Source organism: Pinus tabuliformis, chromosome 8 (genome assembly GCF_031772625.1).
Source record: "Pinus tabuliformis cultivar Carrire ecotype Pingquan chromosome 8, CPIR1, whole genome shotgun sequence".
Taxonomy (NCBI): Eukaryota; Viridiplantae; Streptophyta; class Pinopsida; order Pinales; family Pinaceae; genus Pinus; species Pinus tabuliformis.
The window spans coordinates 281,796,332-281,820,610 of NC_142294.1; the positions used below are offsets into that span (position 1 = coordinate 281,796,332).

General features: G+C 37.1%; 1 pseudogene; it reads right to left on the reverse strand.

Annotated features, from left to right (window-relative positions):
* Positions 1 to 16,987: 16,987 nt before the first annotated feature.
* LOC149235218 (RING-H2 finger protein ATL8-like) lies at positions 16,988 to 17,656 on the reverse strand (annotated as a pseudogene).
* Positions 17,657 to 24,279: the final 6,623 nt, after the last annotated feature.

Sequence of the window (24,279 nt, forward strand, 5' to 3'; positions counted from 1 at the left end):
TCTATCTAAAACCATCCTCACCTGTATGGATTCACTATTTAACAAAATGAAGTAAATTTGTAGCAGCATGCATCATTATTGAACATTGGTGTGACCAAGATTCTAATGTTAGAGAGTGCAGAAGTCAAAGATAAAATGAAAAACAAAATTGACAAAGATGAAATTGGTTCCAAAAATTCTTGTCGTGGGTCTCATAATGTGTTGGCTTTGAAAAGGGATGGTGCATGGAGATGGCAATTGTTGGGCGCAACCTAACTTGGCCCATTTTTTGGTTAAAACTCCACATTTAGGGAGCGGAGTGTGCGATACCACAAACCTATGTATCACATGATGTTTTAGGGGCTTGGGGGTGGGTCAAAGTCCCTTCTTTTTGTAACAACTTTGGGCAATAATTGATTGTTTTTAGGAGGACCATTGTATTTTGATATACCCATTGACGTAATTACTATATATAGGAGAAAATATGTAAGTTGATGTCATGAATAAGATAGTAATGATAATAGAACAAGCAAACATCTTTGTAATCTATGTTTGGGTCTTGATGGGCAAGCTCCATAGTTGAGTGTGCAAACACCTACAATTGGGTACACAGTTCGAGGAATTTTACGTTGTTTCAAAGAATTAATATAAGAAGTAAAATTTTGATGGACACAACTTTTGTATTATTATTATTATGTATCATTTTCTTTTTGTTCAATATTTTTGGTATATGTTACTTTCGTGTAATATTGTGTATGGTGGTTAATGACATGGTTAAGTAGATAATCTAACATGAAGAAGTAAATAATAAAGTGTTAAGTGAAAATAGAGTAAGAATTCTTCAGTCATTATCCCTGAATGCTACAAAAACTTGGTTTTGTATCCTCCCATAGTCACTTTGGGTAAGACTATGATTTGTTTGCTGGTTGTTGCTGAAAGCCCTAGTTATTTAGGTTTTTGTTCATGCACAATAAAATCCGAACCTGGTTCAACCCCAACGTCAACCAACAAATGGTTTTTTTCTGGGAATAGGATCTTTTTGAGGGATATGTTTATGTGGCATCCATAAAAGAAGGAAATTCTAGATTAGGTAGAATAGAAGGAACGAGAATTTGTAGAGAAAGAGAATAGAAGCCCTCGTCTGTCCTTTGAAAGGTGGTTATAGAAGTATATTTTCAAAGATCTGTGTGAAATTTTCTTTGGCTCATTTTATGTTTATCTATATGAATGGATATGAAGGTTGATCGAGAGAAAAAAAATGTTTTAAAGGAGATGATCCTGAGGAGTGGACTCCTAAATTAATAAAACGACTTAAGGACACTAACAATAGGATCTCAAGAACTGTTAATTTTTGGATTGTGAGAATATTGGGAGGATTCATTAATGAGTTCATGATAGACTTGATTGTGTCCTACAACGAAGCTAACTGACAATTTTTCAAAGGACCACGAGGTAAGTACTTGAGATCTTTAAAACATTGGATTAAGATGCTTTTTTGTGAAAAGAGTCTTACGAATGCAGTGAGACTACTAACTTACGTATGTTTGGAGAAAATTTGAAGAAGAGACTGGGAAAACGCAAAGTGGAAAAAGATATAGAATATACACTAGGAATAGATCTTGTGGCCAAGATCTGAAGAGTTTCATAGAAACTGAGTATAGCCCTCTGATGAGTGAATATGGAAGTGAAGAAAGCCTCCCTGAAAACCACGAAGTAACCCCGCAGTATTCACCCTTCCAGCCTGAAAGTTCGTTGATGTCTGAGTCAAGTCATAATCAGGATACTTTTGGTTTTCCCCATCCCCTACCCCACTACCCTCCCTACTCCCCATCCCCCTCCCCTTACGAATCCCCCTTCCTATCCCCCTCCGAGAACAAATATGGCCAATGATATTAAGCTACATGTTTGTAAAGGAACTGGATCAAAGGATCCAGAACAATTTTGGTTCTTATGCGAAGTAGTATGGATGGAAAACCATGTCCATGATGAAAATATAAAGAATACACAACTCATCATGACATTCTGAGATTGAGCATTGACATGGTAGACGAATTATTCGAGAAATCAGATCAGATCATTCATAGACATTAAAACAACAGTCGTAAAAGAATTTAAGAAGTTGAAATATGAGTGGAAGTGTATCATAGAGTTAAAGGAGATCAAACAAAGGCATACTGAGTCTGATTTGGAATTTGACTAGAGATTCGAAGTATTGTTGGATAAGATGAGATTTGACATAGCTCTGTAACAACATAAGGAATGGTTCATAGTTGCGCTACTACCACATATAATATTTTCTTTGACACAATAGAAGATAGAAAATCAAGACGAAGCTTTAGAACTGGAGATGAAATTAGAACATTCACCTATTGGAGATAATGCATGTATGCAGTAGATTCAGATTCAGTTGGAAAATTTGACTCTGTAGTTACAAGATATGAATAAAAATAAAGAAGTCAGAGAAGAAGTGTGGTGTACAAAATGAAAATCAGAAGGCCACTCTAAGGAACAATGCCCTTTCTTCAAAAATTACATGGCCAATGGAGAACCAAATCCTTTGAATGTCAGATCCAGCCTATGGTGTCAGATATGCAGAACTAGAGGTGAACATCGCTCAGAAGATTGTTATTCATTGCAAAGATATGTCCAAACTCCAAAGAATTTATATTGCAAGTTCTGTAAATTGGTGGGGCATGATGAGAATAACTGTGGAGATTATGAATTAATGATGGATCAAAGTGCCGACACATATAGAATGCAAGCTAAAGAGCATGAACATGAAGTAAGTGGAAAACATGGTAGTTGAGGCAGCTATCAAGGAAGAGGTCAAGGTGGTGGAGTTGGTCGAGGTCGTGGACAAATTATATAGTACAACTGCGACCAGGCAGGTCACTTTGCACGAGATGTTAGAACCATACTATGACATGTAAGTATTGCAAATAATTTGATCATGTAGTTGAAGAGTGTCTGGTACTTATGTAAAAAATGCAAGAAAATAAAAATCAACAACTGACAGAAAACATTCAGATGATGACTATGGAACCAAGGACCAATGAACCTCACATTAATAATATAGCAAGGAGTGGAACTGCGACTGGAAATGATAAAGAAAATGGAAGGAAGGAAGATGAATCCACATGGATAAGATCGACTACGAAGAAAGCTCCTATCTTTTATATTCAGAAGGGAAAAGAAGTTTTATGGAGTAAGGGCGAATATTTATGGATGTTTGTGTTTCAACCTCTAACATGTAACCAAAACCAATGCATAAAAACAGCTGACATAATATCAACTGCGACACAAGATATGGGTCCAGTTATTTTAAAGTCTTTCCTACAATATTACATGAAGCTCTTAAGAAAATAGAAATTAGTAGAAGGGCTATAGGAATTGACAGATTCTCGTGCTTCTGGAGAAGTACCATGAAGTGACATGTGTACAGTTAACAATTTACATTGGCATAAGAGGAGGACTAGAAAAGAAATTAGGCTCACTACACAGATTGAAGAATACGATATGGATTAGGTTATTATCAATTTAGGATATGGTGCCAATGTTTTAGCAAAGAAGACTTGAGAATTGATGGGTAAGCCAAAGTTACAACGGTCACCAATTTAGTTGAGAATGGTCAACCAACAGAAAATTTTCCATATGGGGAGGTTACCAGGTGTTACAGTAGACATTGAAGGAGAACGCACTATTACAGACTTTGAAGTGACAAAAATTGTGGATGAAAGAAACCCCTATACAACAGTGTTTTGACTGGATTGAGCATTTCATAATCTAGCTATAATTAAATGAAAGAAGAGGAAAATGGTATTTGAAAAGGACAACATGAGAGCAATTTTTCCATTGGACCCATCAGAAGGGGTGAGATATATTGAGCCTGTTAGAGATGAGTATTGCGCAGTAGATATAGACAACATTTATCAAATAACAACTAAAGAAGAGTAATGGATTAACCCCACGGCTAATGGAAAATTGAGCTAGGAGCAGGACAATTCCTATACGTCAAATTCAAAAGAAGAATTGGAAAAATGAATAGTCTACGCAAAGTGTCTACAATGAGATGTGTAAGTATCACTAAATCACTTCGTTGTATAATTTCTGAGTTATGTAATTTGCCCTACTATGATGGTTTAAGTAATGTAAGAACTTTACTTGATGATTATGAAATAAAAATACTAGAAGAACAAAGGTTGTTAGCTTTAGATGTAGCCCTAAGATATATCCCTGTTAGATGGTCAGGTGAACATAAGAGAAATATATAAGATTGGAAGGAGTGTCGAAGATTAATGTGGATCAGGTTTGGGCCAGTAGATACAAAAATAGAGGTGAAATATGATGGTAAATATGAGCCTAGGGAGCATATTCACCAATGCACTATAGTATGGGAGGAAGTTCCACAGGAGGAATGGGTACACGGGTTTATCCACACACAAGAGAGAATTCCTATGTAGTGGTAACTCGAAACATAACGGTGCCATGGTACTATAAATTGGATAGATTTGGTTGATGGATTTATATTAACATTCAATTTTGAAGATGATATCATGTGCATAGAATTGACTCTTCAAATAGTCAGAGAAAAGATCTTTGGGAATGTGACGTCGCTGACATGGCAGCAACCAGAGTGGACTGCGTAGCTAGAGTATGCAGTGGAATGCTATAACATTATTTCAAAAGAAGATGAAGATCTACACAATATTGACATTGCAGAATCAAAAGGACACCACGAAGTCACTGGACCTAAGCTAGAAATACCATATATATCAAAGTTAATAAATACTAAGAAGGTGAATATAGGATCATAGGAGGAACTGATGTTCCCAATGATTGGAGAGTATTAGGACAATGATATTGTTAGTTAAGTTACAGAGCTACTACATGAGTACCAAGAGTTATTCCGTACAAAATTTTCTAAAATGAAGGGCATATGGGGGGATCTGGGAGTCATGATGATTCCCCTTAAACCTATGCGAAACGTGTCAAGCAAAGACTATACAGATTGAACCCAAAATATAAGGAAAAGGTGAAAGAAGAGTTAGCTAAAATGATAAAATCATGGATCATTGAACCTATGGAGGAATCAAAGTGGGTAAGTCCTATGGTGATCCAAGAAAAGAAGACTAAAGAAGAAATCAAGATTTGTGTGGATCTGAGGAAATTAAATGATGCATGCATGCATGATCCCTTCCCTAAACCCTTTACAGATGAAGTGTTGGATAATGTAGCAGGATAGGAGGCCTACTCATTCACAGATGGATTTTCTGGCTATCATCAGATCAGGATTACACTAGAGGATAGGCATAAGACCACATTTGCAATAGAGTGGGGTTTAGATCAATATACAATGTGCCTTTAGGGTTGAAGAACACCCCCACTATATTTTCAAGAATTGTGGTCACATCATTGAAGGAGCACATCCAAAAATTCCTGGAGGTATACTTTGATGATTGGACAATCTTTGGATTGTTGAAAAAGCATGCTCTGAGCTTAAGTGTTATGTTGGACATATGTAGGTAGTACCAGATATCATTGAACTCAAAGAAATGTATATTTTCTGTGCCTTTTGTCATATTAATGGGTCATGTTGTGTGAAAGTAGGGTTTGATGGTGAATCCCATGAAGATAGTTGTCATTGTGAACTTACCTCCACCAAACATAGTGAGATAGTTGCGCACGACATTGCGACACACTAGATATTATAGAAAAAAATTTAAGGGGTATGTGCAGATAACTGTGATAATGGAGAAAATATTGAATAAAGACGTGACTTTTCAATGGAATGAATAACACCAAAAAGGTCTCGATATATTGAAAGAAAATATTGTAACTACACCTATCTTGGTTTTCCTTGACTGGAAGAAGGGGTTTCACGTTCATGTAGATGCATCTTGCATAGCTTTGGGAGTAGTATCGACACAACAAGAAGGAAGTTCTCTAAAACATAAATTAACTACACTACCACAGAAAGAGAAGGCTTGGATATGGTATATGCATTGAAGAAATTCAAACATTATTTGTTGAGATCACATATTAAGATGTTCATAGATCATTCTAAATTGAAAAATCTAGTGAATAAACCTATCCTAGGAGGGACGATTTGTAGATGCCTGTTGTTATTTCAGGTGTATGATTTTGAAGTTGTTGTTAAACCAGGAAGGTTGAATGTCAAGCTTGGTCATCTATCAAGGTTGGAAATAATGGAAGAACCAATGAACATTGAACATAATCTTCCCAACGCATGGTTGTTTGAAATCAGGATTCCAAATGATCTCTTCGCAGACATTATTTAGTTTTTTGCCATAGGAATGGCCGTTGTGGAATACACTATGTAGAGGATGAAGGAGTTTGTGGTAAAAGAAGTGATTTTTGTTGATTGCAGGACATTTGTATGAGATCGAACCATATGAAATATTATGTAGGTATCTCCCCGAACATGAAACATAGAATATTTTGATAGAAGCTCGTTGAGGTGTAGCTAGTGGACATTATGTAGGTAAGGCTATTGCGCAAAAGGTCTTAACAAAAAGATTATGGTGGTCCACACTACACAAGGATGCAAAGGAGTATTGTCAAGCATGTGATGTATGTCAAAGAACTAGGAAGCCATCAAGGGATGAAATGCCATTAGTACCACAACTAACATTGTAGGCTTTCGACAAATGGACCATTGATTTCGTTGGACCTATCAGCTCACCTGGGAAGAAAATTGATGCAACGTATATAATCACAACAACTAACTATTTGCAAGATGGACTGAGGCACAAGAAGTAAAGGATTATAGTGCAAAAATTGATGTGAAGTTTATTTTTGAGTATATTTTGTCTAGACTTGGGTGCCCAAAGGTCTTGATGAGTGATCAAGGAACACATTTCCTGAATAAGACCATTGAGGCGTTGACTGAAGAATTCTAGGTGTATCATCCAAAGAGCACCACATATCACCCTCGGGAAAATGGCACAGTCAAAGCTTTTAATAATATTTTTGAAAATTCACTGACCAAAGTGTGCAATGTGAACATAGATGACTAGGATATGAAAATTCTAGTGGTGTTATCACTTATACAGCCACATGCAAGAAGCTGAAAAGCCAGACACCTTTCAGGTTGGTTTATGGGCAAGAAGTTGTGCTGCCCATGGAATATATTGTGCCAAGATTAAGGATTGCAACCTTTACATACATGGTCGACCCTAACATAATGGAGGAAAGAATGGTGCATTTGCTCACATTGGATGAAGACAGATTTGTAGCAGGATTTCATCAGCATGTGCAGAAGGAAAATGAAAAAGCTTGGCACAACTGACATATCAAGCAAAACACATTCCAGGAAGGATATTATCATAAAAACCAACCTATATCCATCTTAACTCCACATCTACCACTCTTAGAGAGATGAAATCTATTTATCCCTCCCAGCACTTGGTAGACACAGAATTAAGATAGATCTAAGCTGATAGAATTGCCCCTTTAAATAGTATATGCTCACATGAATACCGTGGTATTACCATGGCTCAATACCATGGGTTATCATAAACCTGGAGCTTAAAAAAAACTATTAGTAATTTATAAAAATTAGTAAAATTAATAATTGATATTTGTTTTAATTTTTTATTTTAACCAAGTTAAAATGTTTAAGTGACATTAAATTTCAAGATCCATTTTTACTCTTGATCTACCCAGCCCCAAGAGAGATCAAATATTTTTTCACTCTATGTTAGTTTGCATATCACGATATTTGATCCTGAGTAAAGATGGATCTATGCTAGTTTAATTCCCCCCTTTAAATAGGTTGCATTCCATGTGAATACCATGGGTCTAATAATTTGGCCCACGGTATTTGGCCCATAGGCTTCACCTAAATATAACACATTTTTTGAGTGTCCTTAAATATGAGGTGGCTTATGGAGTAAATATAAAAAATGTTTTATTTATTTACCATACCTCTCGTTTATTTATATTTTTATTAATTTACCATACCTCATTTACAAATATGGTATTTGGCCCATAGGATTCAATTAAATAAAACCTCTGTTTTGAGCCTTCTTAAATAGAAAGAGGGTTTTGGACTAAATATAAAAAGAGGTTTTATTTATTTACCATACCTCTCGTTTATTTATATTTTTATTAATTTACCATACCTCTTTTATAAATATGGTATTTGGCCCATAGGATTCACTTAAATGAAATCTCGTTTTTGAGCCTTCTTAAATAGAAAGAGGGTTATGGAATAAATATAAAAAGAGGTTTTATTTATTTACCATACCTTTAGAGTAAGTATAAAAAGAGCTTTTATTTATTTACCATACCTCCACTGTAATTATAATTTTTTTTATAACTATCATAAATAAATTTTCTTGAAAATGAAGGCGAATGGAAGATTATAACTCCTAATTTCAAGGGCTAAATTTACTTTTTTACCCTCTCCCTTAAAATAAGGTGGGCTAACCTCCATAGCTAAATTTTTTATAAAACAAATTTGAGGCGATTTGTAACAATGTACTATGATACAAAATATTCACACTATAAAAATATAAAACCCCTTAATTTAGACCGTTCGCCCCTAAAATTTTCCATGGCTGCATCCTAGACCCCAAGTTCAAAATGGAGATTCAGAGTTGCAGATAGAGTTGTTTTTTCTCTATGAGAATGATTGCATTTTTTTTCATGCTGAGATTTGTGATGGGGCACTTCTACAAGTAGAAAATGCTAGAATAGGAATTGTTCTAGCTACTGCTTTGATAGTTTCAAAGTTGGTTTGTTGAGGAACTATTATGATAGTTCTAGAGTTGGTGGTCGTATTTGAACCATCACTGATTGAGACCCTTGATTTCTCCCATATTTTGGTATCATTTATGGTTTTCTCTTCAAAACTACCATCCTTGTTTTGTAGTCATCCTTGAAAACTATTTCTAAAAGACATTCAACTCTTGGCTAAGATGCTTTTTTTCATTTTTAGCACTCATTCTTGGACTTTAATACATCCCTTCAGAATTAGGGGGAATGTTAGACACTTAATCCTCGGGATTATAGTTGGGTTGGTGTGTGTTATGGTGATTAGTTATTGGATTTCAATAAACCTAGGAAAAACTAAATCAATGATTTACTTATTTTATTTATATGTACTATGTACTATGTACATCATCCTTTACACCATTCTTAATAATATACAGTCGAATTGGTTTCTAGTTTGTGTTTTCCAACAAAGCACTCCTATGATCAGATTAAAAAATAAAAATCACCTAAATCTAGTATATATATATAATATAAAAAAAAAACAAAAAAAAATTATAAAAAAATAAATAAAAATTAAAAAATAATATATATATATATATATATATATATATATATATATATATATATATATATATATATATATATATATATATATATATATATCTATATATATATATATATATATATATATATATATATATATATATATCTATATATAGATATATATAGATAGATATATATATATATATATATATATATATATCCTTCATTTATACTTTTCGGTTTTTAGAATTCTCTTAAGATCGAGTTTCATACACTACTTTGGATTGTGCTCTTTATATCGATCTTGTCCAAAATCATATTCACTTGCCTTATTTCATGAGTACAAACTGAAATGAAATGTGAATCACAATATCTTTTTCGGGAGCCCTCCCACATGAAGACACTTAGATAGTATATGGAAAAGAACAAAGTGGCTTATAAGGGAACTAAAGAGGAGAGCAATACTGGGAGTTTGGGATGTAATATATGGGGTAGATGGATCAACCTCTACCTCTGTTGGTGCACTTGCTGGTGTAGCTAGATTCAATATCTCTGCAAGTTTCCCATGGAAAATTCCACATTTTCAGGATCATCAAGGATGTAGTGTCTTGGTTGTTTGTTTCTATTTAGTTGTTTTTTTAAGAGAGAATTTGAATCTCTATATTTTGGAGTCAATGGAACTTGTACGAATGACCAACAATACAATTGGTTGGAATTGATGTAGGGGGACATTACAACTACTTTGCGACTGTCAATTTAATGGTGACTAAGAGTGAATGAAAGTCACTATCCTTCTCATGTCAATAAATCTAGGGCATGGTGTATTAGATATTCTTTATATTTTTCAACATTAATATATTCTTGTCCCTTTGGGGGTCTTTAGTGCGGAATTAAAAGCCTAGAGCTTGGATATCCTTTGCCAAGTATGGTTCATACTTTGATAAGGTGGAACACCTAACCATTTAGCCTTCTATGATTAGTCAACACTCTTTTTCCGAAGTGGGTCATCAATGGCTAGTAGCATAGGGGGAAATAGAACATTGCTTTTTTTTGGAGAGGACACACAGAGGGCATGTTGGGACTCTCTTCTCTCTGTCTGGAGACTCTCATTGAGCTCAGGGTCCAGGCTAAGAATGATGGCCTTTCGTGCATAACCTCGATCATGTCTTCCACCTCTGGTATTCCTCTGTGTGATGGGGGGGGGCTTTACTTCACCAATAGATTGCATAACTTTCCCATAAGTAGACTAGACTATTAAACCTTGGATAAACAGAAAGGCCCTTAAAGTAGTTTCGTGGGAGCAACCATTCACTATCGGGGAAGAATCTTTCTGGGATAGTCTCAAATGCGTGAAATTGAGGGGTTTGGTGGGTTGGTGGCAACACTTGAGGATGGAGAGAAAATAGGTCCAAGCTTGGGTAGAAATTCATTGGTTTCAAAACCTAAAATACCACCTGAAACTTAGCATCCTCTCTAATGGGTGGATTTTCTTTCATTTTCACTGTCCTAGAGATACAATGCTTATTCTAGTGTCCCCTTGGGTCACAAGAAGGGGGTTTCTTATTCTACGGAGATGGAACACAGACTTTGACCCTCTCAATGACAGAATTTGGTTTAGGCAAAGCTACCCGGGCTACTACTAGAACTTTAGAACAAGACGATGATCAGTGACATTGCAAACCACATTGGTAAATGTTATTACTATGACGAGGGTAGTTTTGATTACCTTGACGAGAGGATGGTGTGTGTACTAGTTGAAGTAGATTATGGGAGGGGTTTAATGGATAATTTGGAGATTCGGTGGGGGACCTCCTCCTACGAATTATTCATCGATTATTGTGGTATTCCCTTATCGTTCTTGTTGTGCCATGAGACGAGTAACTAGAACATGCTCGCCCTCATCTTTATGCTTCCCCACAAGGGCTTCACTCAATAAAACTTTGACATATTAGTTGTGTTCATGACATACTAAACAATACCCCTAATTTGACTACATATTGGAATATACCTCTAAAAATAACATTATTTGACCCCCTACAAATACAAACCCAATAGACCTTCCCAATTTGAAAAACCCCTACTTTCACTAGATATTATAGGTATACATTTTTTCATTAAGATTTTTTATACCCCTTTATATTTTTCATTAACTTTGAGCTCCATTTTTTATACCTAACAGTATAAAAACCCTTTACCCCTATATATCCCGCAATATATTATGTCATTTTTCCGTTAATATATATCCCCCAATAGGAGCCCACGTGGTATGGTATTGCTCCCCCTATGAATTCCCTGTGTTCTTCCCAAGGCAATAAAGGACGAAGTTTTCATCGAGCCATATAGAGATGGGATACAAAGTGGATGTTCATGATGTTTTGACACGGTCATGGTTTGTGACTCCATGTAACATCCATCCCCCCAACCAGTTTGAACAGAATATTTCTATATTTTCTAACTTCTCATCCAAGGTGCCAACACGCCCATCGGAGAACCTGTAGCTAGTCAGGGGTCTATTTATCTCAAAAAAGGGATCCACAAACATCAATCACATGGGGAGAGATGTTCCTGCCTTGGTCCCCCATGGATCTATTTTTTCTTTGAGGGATGGTAATAAAGATTTCGTTACTTTTCCTTTCCTCACTCACAAGGCGGGGTTTAAGTCGTCTGGGCTTGGACAAACCCGCATGAACCATATTCTGTTGACACCCTTTGTGGCAGTCATTTCAGATCCAATCTCACTTGACAAGTAATTAGAGTCCTTATAACAGTCCTAGGATTTTGAGATGGAACCCCTAGATATTAGAAGTTCTTTTTTTCAACTCAGGAAGGGAAAGGAGAAGGATGCTCCCTTTGGGAATAAATCCCAAAGGTAGAAAAGGGTCACTAAATACAAAAAAGTTTCATTCTACGATCAATCTAAATCCTTGTTTCTTGATCTAGGTGAGTCTTGTGTGGGAGGGAAGTTGATCTAGCTGGACCATAGTTATGAGAAAGTAGGAAATATAGACACTCTTTATTCATGGGCCCTTAGAGTGAATGAGCCTGCTTCCTATATTCCCTATGATAATATTGTCACTAAACATTTGGGGCTTGAGTGCAGCCCATAGAGCTAGGGTACTTAGAGGACTAGTCCAACTTCAAAATCATTCTATCATTTTACAACAAGCAACTATGATCCCTCAGAAGAATACTTGGGTTGTACTTCTTTCTATCTCCATATATTGGCTTGTCTGTGCTTCAGATGCTAGGGGTCATTTTGGTGTCTTGGATGTGATGTCAAACCCTAAATGAATCTCATTACAAGCCTTCTATATCGATGCATACATCCTCCTTTCCACCCATCTATCAAGATCGCCCCATCAGTTTCGTATTATTAACCTATATGCCCCATTTGTGGGTAGGCGCTCTTTCTGTGAAAAAACTCGAGACTCTGGCATCTTGGGTTAAAGTTTATTATCTTATCTGGGGATCTCAATCTGACCTTAGTGAGAGGTGAAATCTAGGAAGATAAGGCCATAGAGGACCCTTTATCAATTTTTTTATTAGATTTGATGGACTATTTTTCTCTTTCTGACATTTCTCCCGGAATGATTACCCCTACCTAGCAGAATAGGTGCAAGGATCAAGAGGGGATCTCTAACTATATGGAACACTTCCTTATGAACCAGTATTTGGTTGGGCTTTTGTTAGTTTTCTTCAAAGAGTCTTCCTCCTTTTGTTTCAAACCATCAGGTGATACTTCTCTCATTGGAGGGAAGGGATAACATGAACAATTTCCCCTTTAAATTTAATTCTACATGGCTCCTTAATGAGGAATTTTTTGCTTTCGTGACATACGTATGTAGACGGTCAATCTTTCCTCCCCCAAGTGACTAGATGAGGACTTTTTGTGGGAAGCTTAGTGACATAAAGAAGGAATCTCGTTTATGGATAAGGAAGAAAAAAGAAGAAGACATGAAGACTCTTTCAGATATTGAGATTACTCTCAAGTATTATAATGATCTTGAGGACACATTATATTTCTCTAATCACTATAAGGGAAAAATTATGGGTTTGGAGGGGGGAAAGAATAGGATTCTGCACGCACAAGAATCTGAATGGAGATTGAAGAGTCGTGCTCTATGGGTCATGACTGAAGATAAAAACACCAAATACTTCCAAATGTGTGCCAATCATAGGATACATAAAAATGTGATTAGAGGCATCAAGGGTGCAGATGGTAATTATATTCAAGATAAACAGGGCTTTGAGTAGGAGGCTCTTCGCCATTTCAACAGACAATTCAAAGCACATTAAAAAAATAAAAATTACTTCACATATAAAGATCATTGCAGAGATGCCCCGGAGGATCAAATAGGAGGAAAAATATTTTTTGGCTAATACGGTATAGATAGAAGAAGTCATTTATGTGCTCAAGTCATGTGCGTAAGAGAAAAGTCCTGATCGCTATGGGTGGGGGGTGGAACTATTCATCCATTTCTAGGAGTTAATGTTGCCTAACATAGTGGCATTTGTTGAAGAATAATGAGCCACTAGACACATCTACGGGGCCACGAATACTACTTTTGTAGCATTAATCCCTAAGAAGGTGAACCCAAAATATTTTTTTGACGATAGACCTATATCATTATGCAATTTAATATACAAAGTAATCTCCAAGTTGATTTCCATAAGGATCAAGAAGACCTTATCTACCCAACAATTTGGTTTCTTAGATGGTAGACAAATACATGATGCTATAGCTATAGCACATAAGTGTTTGCATTCCATGAAGACTAGGAAAAAAAAGGCAAGTTTACTCAAGGTGGACTTGATTAAAGCATATGATTGCATTGATTGGGAGTTCCTGAGAATGGTTTTACATAAGGTGGGCATATCTCCTAATAACATTGATTGGATTATGGCTTGTCCACAGACTACAAATTTCATTGTGATCATCCACCATTCTCCGATCACAAAATTCTTTAGGGCTTACATGGGACTTTAGTAAGGTTGTGCTTTATCGCCATTTCTATTCCTTCTAATCAAGGACTACCTAAGCCGCAAGATAGGTGTTGCAAGGGAAACTGGAAAGATCAAGGGTGTAAAGCACACAAGGAATATTCATATTTTTTTGTAGACAACCTATTATTTGGTGGTATGAATAAACTTGAGGAATGGGGGGCAATCCATCTCATCATCAAGACTTTTAGCGAGGCATCGAGTCTATATATGAGTAAAACTAAATCTCTACTGATTTCTTGTGACATTGAGGATCCTCGATGCACAGAGATATGTCATTTATTTGGTGTGACAATGGTACTTCTAGAAGAGGGGATCACATATCTTGGCTTCCATCTCAAACCTAATAATTATGGCAAAAAGATTGGGTATGGTTGACGCACCAATTCACTAATAAAATTTCTAGGTGGTCACATAGGTGGCTATCAATTGGAGCTAGATTGACTATCATTAAATCTCTCCTCTAAAACATCTTTGTTTTCTAGATGCATTTATTTTTGTTGCCTATGGATATCTGTCACAAGTTAGATGATATTATGGCAAAATTTATTTGGTCACAAACTGAATTGAAGGGGAAAATCCATATGGTAAGATCGAAAGCAATAGCAAGGTTGATTGAATAAAGGGGTTGGGGTATCTTGGACACCCACAAATTTAACAGGGAACTAATAATCAAGAACATGTGGAGGGTGGTAACATAAAATTGTATATGGGGGCATCTCATTAGGGACAAATATATTAAGGGATATCGATACATGATTTTGACGAGGGAAGGGGCAAGGAGGACCATTGTTTCCTCCTACATTTGGAGAGGCATGACTAAAAACTACCAATGTATGTTTCAATTCCTAAGATGGGAGGTTGGGGATAGTAGATTGGTGGAGATTGGATTGGATGCACTGAAAGGTTTCTGTGGTATCCACACCTTAATGGTCAATCTACTTGATACCCTTCATAACAGGGGCATTTTTTATTTTGCACAAATCCATAGTATGAGCAATCAATCAATATATCAACAATCTTGGCTTAAGCTGGAAGAGCTTGGATTGCACAGTAACCTAGCCATCAAATGGGAGGATTACCTCACCCATCTTTACGATGCAAACATATCCATCAGTGAGGGTGTAGACAGTTTGTAGTGCGAAGGCACATTAAAGAATGGGGAACCACAAGTAAATAATGTTTATAACAAACTCCCATTGGATGAGAGAGATTTTGACTATTAAATTTGGTTTCAAGCAGCATGGAGATGAGAGATTCCACTAAAACGCATTTTCTTTGGTCGGTTGGCCATACACAACACAATGCTAACTTGGGATATTTTGAGATGCAAGGGAAGTTCATGGCCCTGGAATCTCCCCTATCATGTACAGGGATCACAATGAAGAGATTGATTACCTTTTGTTTTGTTGGCCATTTGCTATGGAGGTGTGGGAAGTTGTTATGGACTCTCTACACCTTGGACAAATTGGGACACATGAAACACTGAACACATGCTTCATCTTCTAGTTCAAGAATCGAACTAAATATCATTCATTTCCCTTATATGCCATTTGGTCTATATAGCATAGCATGATTTCCTGGATTTTTAAACATAAAGTGCTAGTGATTCCAAAGGTTGTTTTGAATGCTATCACATTTTTTTTTGTAGAGATTGGGCCCAAAAAAAAATAGAGAAAAAAGAGAAAGGTCATAATCAAGGACATAAAAGGGAAATATTCTACCAAGTCAACATAGCATTTGTGGGTGTGGTGTTGTTATCATTCTACAACAAAGGAGATAGTGCCACTTTTCATGGAAGGGAGGACAGGGTACAATCAATAGAGCAGACACTTTGGGATGTCATCCTTTTTGGCAAATGGTTATTAGATTGGAACCAATATATGTCCATGGTGATGCCAAGAGAATGATAGATTGGGTCAAGAAACATACATTCTTCAACCCCTAATTCATCATCCTTATTGACAAATGGTTATTAGATTAGAACAAATATACATCCATGGTGATGCCAAGAGAATGATAAATTGGGTCAAAGAACATACACTCTTCAACCCCTAATTCTTTCTAGCTAAATGAGGCACATAAGGATATTGGTATGTCATTTTCAGAACATATCCTTCACACACATCTTCAGAGATCATAACTAGGTTGTAAACCTACTTTAAAAGAGAGGAAGTCACTCATTGTTGGGTAAGTTTTTCTTCGCTGCATATGTTCATGACTCTCTCATGAATTCAGGATCCATTAACTTTACATAGGGCATCTTTTCCATATTTTCTTAATGGTTGTTAATGTTTTGTCAACCGATGTAAGAAAACTCTCTACAACATACTATCTATAAGTGGATGTAGTATGGCTTTCTGTTTCAGATGTAAAGGAGAAAGTAGAAGCATATAAAAAGGAATACACATATAAATCCCATGAGAACTCGTGACTATTTGAAAAAACTCAGTGAATCTACTATTTTTTCTTATAATGAAAACATTTTTTTCTCCCGAATAAAAAAATCGCAGTATCTCTTTAATGTGTAAGATTCAAATATTTATAATGTAAGATTCAGATATTTATATTCTATTTCAGCCCTAAATAACAAGTTTAAAGTGTAAGATTTAGATGTCTATATTGTATTTCAGCCATAGATAACAAGAAACATATTTGCACGCTCGAAAAGTCATCACGTTTCAAGGAGCTCTAGATTACATGTATTCTTTACAGAGGGTTGACTTTAATCAAATGAATCTGAACGAAATTTTGATGACCATAAGCTCTGTAACTTTGGTACCCACAAGCTGACATGTTTGTGGACTCCTAACGCATAAACCCTAGACTCCAAGTCGAGGATTTTGCAAGATTCTTGAGAAGCTCTCGGTGAATGAATCTACGGTTCCCGGGCGTCCGATTTGCCGGGCCGAATGTGGTTTTCCACTTTCTTACAGCCCGGATCAAGAACATAATGCCTACAAGTAGGGCATGAAGAGTGAGATCGAAGCCATCTGTCTATGCATTCCATGTGGAAACCATGGTTGCAGCTTGGTAGCACTCTCACAGCTTCAACTTCTACGAATTCCGCTGAGTAGATCGCGCACTCCGTTGCAAGCTGTGGCTTTGATTTGCCATAGACTATAGAGGGTAGTGCGTCTATGGATTTCTCCTTCATACCTGTATCGGCTACTCTGCTGGCCATATGATCATGGCGTGACCTCCAAATATAGTGCCATGGAAAGATCGTAGCCAACCCTGCGAAGCATATGATTGCGCAGAGCAACGCAAGAAGAATAAGTAGCTTACTTTCACTCATATGAGGACTAATCATCGCGTCCGGACTCTGGTATGACATATCCATTGGAGAAAACTTATGGGTTTTAATCTCTAGAACTATTCTTCCCTCCCTCATCTTAAAACGGCCAAATCCTGTGCTCAATGTGACATGAAAGACCAATCAGATGTCTCTTTCAGAGAGTGGTCACTCTTTCATTCGAATTGAAAACCAATGTCAGAAATTCAATACATTGGTCGGGGCAGAGTGATGTGTGGTTGCATGTTTCGAGGTGAGGAAAGCTCTTTAAGTAGGGGAGGGCCGCCATTACTTGTGTGTCCTCCCCGCCGCGTCGCAAAACCACATGTCAACCCACATGGATCCAGTACGAAACCTGTCCACTATGGAGGTCCACATGTTGGGCATTGTGTCATCACATAAAACTCTGTGTCCGCGCCATTTCCTTCGTTTGTTTGCGGTCATTGCTGCGATGTTGCATTTTCCCTTTGTCTTTCTTCTCGGGGCCAATTGTTGGGCGAAGCGCCCTCCGAAGATGGCATGGATAGCCCCAGAACCTGCAGGCTTCATCTCGTATTGAAATTCTAATGCAAACGTTTGTTTGAGGTTTAGGGTTTGTGGACCTGCGGGCTTCGTCTGGTATGCAGGTGCTGATGCAAATGTTTGTTTGAGGTTTAGGGTTTGTGGTTGGAACATCGCTTCTGCTTTTCTTGTGGTTTTCTGCCTAGATTTATTGGTCATTTCTGGACCGCCAGTTGTTTAGGGTTCCTCTAGTGGTGGTCTTATTTTCAGTTTTACCGAGCTCGAGGTGGAAGGTCTTTTTTAACAGGTAATTGCTTAATTCGTTGTTATGTGCTAGTTATTTTGTGGTTTTCTGTTGTCTAATGGCTTTTTCTTCTCGTTGCAAGTGTGGAAAAGGTCGTTGTAGGTGTGGAGAAGGTCTGGCGAGCTCCGGGTAAGGTCGGTGACCATCCATGGCCTGTATCCAGTAAGATTTTGATCCTACCAGCAATTTCTCTGTGTTTTTCAACACAAACAACTCTATTTGGGGTTTTTGTAAACTTTCTATGGTAGGTTTTAAGGGTTTAGGGTTTTTGTGGATATTTTGATGTTGTTTGTGGCTTTTCATGATGGTATTTGTGAATTTTCGCTGTTATCGTGCTTGGCCATCCCGTGCCATCCTCGGCGTGGCATCCTCAGCCATTTGCAGAGTTTCAATGGCAAATGAAAGATTCCTAAGAAGCACGGTTAGTATGCTTTGTGAATGGTCTTGACCTTGTTCTCCTCTGTTTCTATTTCTTGGTGCAGTGTACGAATATCTACAGAATAGTTATGCCAATTGAGTCATTTTTAGTCCTCTGTGTGTTGGTCTATGTTCACATAAGTGTTGAGGATGCTCACATGTGAGGTATTCAGTGGTTTTCCATCCTCAGCCATCCCGTGCCATCCTCGGCCAATTGTAGAGTTTCAATGGCAAATGATAGATTCCTAAGAAGCACGGTTAGTATGCTTTGCGAATGGCCTTGACGTTGTTCTCCTGTGTTTCTGCTTCTTGGTGCAGTTTACGAATATCTACAGAATAGTTATGCCAATTGAGTCATTTTTAGTCATCTATGTGTTGGTTTGTGTTCACATAAGTGTTGAGGATGTTCACATGTGAGGTATTAGGTGGTTTTCCATCCTCGACCATCCTGTGCCATCCTCGGTCGTCCCATGCCATCCTCAGTGGAGGGCTTCGACCAACAACCAGATCTGAGCAGAAAGACAAAGGGAAAACGAAACATCACAACAATGACCCCAAACAAACCCTCGAAACCCTTATTGGACTCTGGTTTAGGTTCTTATTGCCATATTTAGCTTTTTTCCTACTCTACTTAATAATGAGTGCTCTCAAAAACTTATTATGAGATAAGACTATCTGGTCATTTGATTTCTATATTTAGCCTTTTTCCTATACCTTTGGCCATTATCTCTTGTCTATTGTTCATATCCAATGTTGCCACCTCTGCAATGTTTATTTTATTTATTGGCCTGTAATAGTATTCTGAATTAGAATATTGGTTCTCTCGTTCATCGAACAACAACAAATCATTCTGTAGCTTTGCTGGCATATTCCTCTTGTTAATAAGAAATTTTCTTCTTCCCAGGCAATTTTTGGTCAATTTACCATTATTTAATTGTTGGTTTTGTCTCTTGCATCAAGTCTCTACGCCTGCTCGCAACTTTGAATCTAGCCTATCGAATCTGAAAAATGACTGAAATGATAATCCTAATGACCTTAGAATCCTATAATACAAATTTCATTATTTTTTTCCTTTTTATAAATAGATGTCAACTATATTTTAAAGATAACTGGGGAAGGGAAAATAACACCCAGAGATCGCATGGCGATTTGGCATCTCACTTCTCAGATGAAGGATGCCTTTGTTAGTACTAATTCTAAGCCAACAATTCCCTCTCCTCTTGGCATCAAGGACAGAGCACAGGCTCTGTTTGTCAACAAATAAAATGTGTTCAGGTTCTCTGATGTTAACAAGCCTTCGGAATTGTCTTCGTATATAACATTTATGTTTGTTTGTTTGTCCCCTTCTCTATTAGTTTACAGGAAAATTTTGTTCACGATGATGGGCTGCCATAGCTGGGCTTCATGTGCTGGCTATCTTGTTGTACAATTCTATATATACATGATTAAATGATACAAGTTTTATTTAACTGTTGCAGTTTGTAGCCACCGCAATTGAAATTTTTGTGTCCTATTTATTTTTGGGGATGAGAAGATCATTAAATGATGTCAGTTTTACTTAACTGTTGCAGTTTGTAGCCACCTCAATTGAAATTTTTGTGTCCTGTTTTTTTTGGGGGTTGAGAAGATGATTAAATGATGCCAGTTTTACTCAACTATTGCAGTTTGTAGCCACCTCAATTGAAATTTTTGTGTCCTATTTTTTGTGGGGTTGAGAAGAGATTTGGGTTTAGGTATGGTTATTGGTCAAAAATGCATAGGAGGATGATTAAACTTCATTTTCTTAAGGATTTAGGTTATTCTCATATTTACAGCAATTATATTGGATGTGACTCTCTAGTCATGTGGTGGTGAAGATCTAGACATGGGGTGTGTTGCTATATTAGTGATCTATGTTTGGACCTGGAACCTGAATTTGAATTTGAAGGTTTTCATATTAGTGATCTAGGACCTAGAACCTGAATTTGAATTCGAAGGTTTTCATATGGAAAAAAATATAGAGATGGGGTGTTGTTATTTTAGTGATCTATGTTTGGACATGGAACTAGGATTTTGAATATCTGAATTTAAATTTGAAGGTTTTTTCCTACTCTACTTAATAATGAGTGCTCTCAAAAACTTATTATGAGATAAGACTGTCTGGTCATTTGATTTCTGTATTTAGCCTTTTTCATATGCAACTTGATAATGAGTGCTCTCAATTTCTCAAGTGTCCCCTCAATGAATAAAATTATCAGTGGCTTTTTGACATTTAATAAAACTTATTATGAGGTAGATTGCCTCCTCATTTGAGACTGTTTGGTCATTTGATTTTTGTATTTAGCCATTTTCCTAAGCCTTTGGCCATTATCTCTTGTCCAGAGTTGGAATGGAATGTTATTATTGAATTCCTTACAATATCAATAGACCAATGATTATTTTGTTATGAATCTTGGTTACTGCGACTGATGGGATTTTACCAAGGTCTATTTCAATGCAACATGGTCTATCAGTCAATAATCTTGAAGTGTTTCACTGAGATTTACCCAAATAATAGTTATCCTCTTGAAGGCTCTATCCTCTTGAATGAGCCTTCAAGGAGACAGGGATCAGTTCTAACCTGTTGACCCTGTCGACTTGGCCCAGAAACTAACCCCAGTTATCTCACAAAGTTACTCATGGATTCCTCTTTCATTAATTTCCTTTTCTCTTTTAGCTACAACCACTGAAATAATAGTTTTCAGTTCGAGTTTAATAGAAGCCATAAATAGTTTTGCTAATCTGCAGCAACTTAATTTAGTTCTAGAAATTTTATTTCAACACAACCACAGTTACACAGTTTAACCCAGCCGCTTCGAATATAACTAATTAACCAACAATGAAGGAAACTATTTTTCAATACTTATCTGTTTCCTTCCTTTATTCCTCTAAGCTAGCCACACAAAGTTCACAGAATAACTTATAGAAATAGTTTTATCATAATTAATATTTCACAGAAAGGCATATTCGATTGGAAATTTCTTTTCAACACACAGTTAGGTTGCCACAAGAAATCACTACTAGGTTGTAAGCCAAAATGTTTCTGTGACAAGAAAAAGATACAATCTAGTGTTATAAGCCAAAAAATTTCTGTGACAAGAAAAAGATACAATCTAGTGTTGTAAGCCAAAATGTTTCTGTGCCAAGAAAAAGATACAATCCATCCAAAATCCACATCATAATGTGGTTAGAACCAAAAACATATGACACTCCTATTCTTTATGGCCCTGAGAATCTTGAGTGCCAAAACTCCCCAAGTTACCTTCTTCAGCCAGGTAGGTTGGCCTGCCAGTCAAGGGTTGATTAGGAAATGCTTGATTGTTGCCATATGATTGATTCCAATTTGCAGCTTCCAACCATGGAGGTACTGAGTACCCATACCTCACATTTGCAGTACTGACCCCTACATTAAGTGGAGGTGTGTAATGAGCATACAAAGAATTGACAACAACTCTGGTAGGAACAAGGCAAGTGGGTAAACCCTCAGTTTGATAGTGGGGCACTTGAATGTTTATGAGATTTTGGAATAATGGTGTATTATCTACAATGGAGTCTAATGAGTTTGAAATAATCCTAGTTTCATCAGCTATTCTTGTTCCTTTTCAAGAAGTTGTTGTGCCTTTCATTTTTCCTTTTTCTGTCTTGCCATTTGCTTTTGTTGGTCCTTAACTTGCCTTGCTTTATCTCTTTCAATCCTTTCATCTACTCGATGTTGTGTTGTAACAATCCTTGCTGCCTTCTTCTCCTTGACTAGATCCTTCTTTTTTTGTTTTGATTCTTGCATTTCAATTTTTTTTCAGACTCAACTAACAGGTTTATATAGTCCTCCGAGGTGAGTAACTATGAGCTTCAGCCCAGACGAAGACTACCCAGTGCAGCTTGCTTTTTTTCATTGATACTCACTCTACTGGTAGCTTTAGGAACCGTCCAAGTGTCTTCTCCACCCCTCCCACATGCATGTCATTGCTTGGTACTTCCCCTTCAGTATCTGTTGGAACTGATTGAGCTATATCATTATCTTCATTTGATGCCTCATTATGTCCTTCATCTCCTTCCATTGATCTATTGTCCACAAAAAATTGAACAATTTCACTATTCAATTTTGCTGGTTGTGAGGGCATGTTCATGCTTTCTTGATTGGTTGTTGAGACACTATGTGCATTCATATTGATCATTGCTTCTACTAGCCATGAAGGTGGGGTTCCTTGACTTGGCAATGTCAATTGGTCATTGTCAACTGCATGTTCAACAAGATCATTAACAACATCAGCAATAGGAATTTCATGTTCTTGAGTTGGTAGAACGATCTCCATGTTACTGCGAATTTGTTCATTGTTATATTGTGTTTCACATACAGTTTCATCATCTTCAGCATATAAGTGGCCTTGAGATAGGGAAATCATATTACCAACTGCAATAACGTCATCTTGGTCATCTACTTCTTGCACTTCAACCCCTGTTTTGGCATTCCCTTCTTCCTGACCATCCACAAGAAACGCTTGGCTACAACCAGTGTCATGAATAAGAGCATCATAGTTCAGTGGCTAGATTCTTGTCCTCCTAAATCAAGCCTTGATATTTGATGGTGTCAAAGCCCTTTTAAAAGCTTTACTTGCAAGCTCTGCTAGCTCAAACCATTTCACCTCAACCCCTAGATTCGTTGCCATCCATGCAGCGCGCTTCGACATGAAATAGTTATTTAAAGGGCCAAACACACTAACGTCAAGGGGTTGCAGTCTGTGAGTGGTATGAGCGGGCAATGTCAACAAGTCGATGCCTAAATTTTCTACTTCCTCAATTTTTTGTACATCCATGTGGCTCCCATGGCCATCTAATATCAAAAGGTGTTTGTTATTAGGCAAGACGCCACCTAGTACTGATGCAGCAAAGTGAAAAAGCCAACTTTGAAATAGTTCTTTAGTCATCCATGCATGGGGATGTGTAGCCATGCATGCACCTGGTTCACAATTATGTATGTAGTTTTTCAATTGATTTTTACCTTCGAATAGATAAAATCTTGGGATTGAAGTACCAATTGCATTGACACAACATAAAATAATTATCCACTCCTTGCTCTTGGGCAAAAGCTTTGGCACATTTTGGCTCCCTCTCTTGGCAATTACCCACATGCCACAATAACTCCCTGTCTGTAAACCTGTTTCATCATAGTTCCATATATGTTCTACTCCATAAGAATGTTTATCGTAAGCACTAGAAAGTGTGTCGTAGAACTTTTGCACAACTGCAGGGTGCAAATTTAATGCTCTATCTCTATCAAGGCCCTCAGTAGTATGCAATACAAGTTCTAGATGCCTTTTCTTAAACCCAAACCACCATGATTTACCAGGAAACCCATCTTTGAATGGGTTTGGCCTCCCTTGATAAATTTGAGCAACTGTTGATTTGAGTTGTATCAACTCTAGCCCATGTCCCAGTTGGGCCATCTCTTTACACCACTCAACCACCTCGGCCTCCTCCTCCT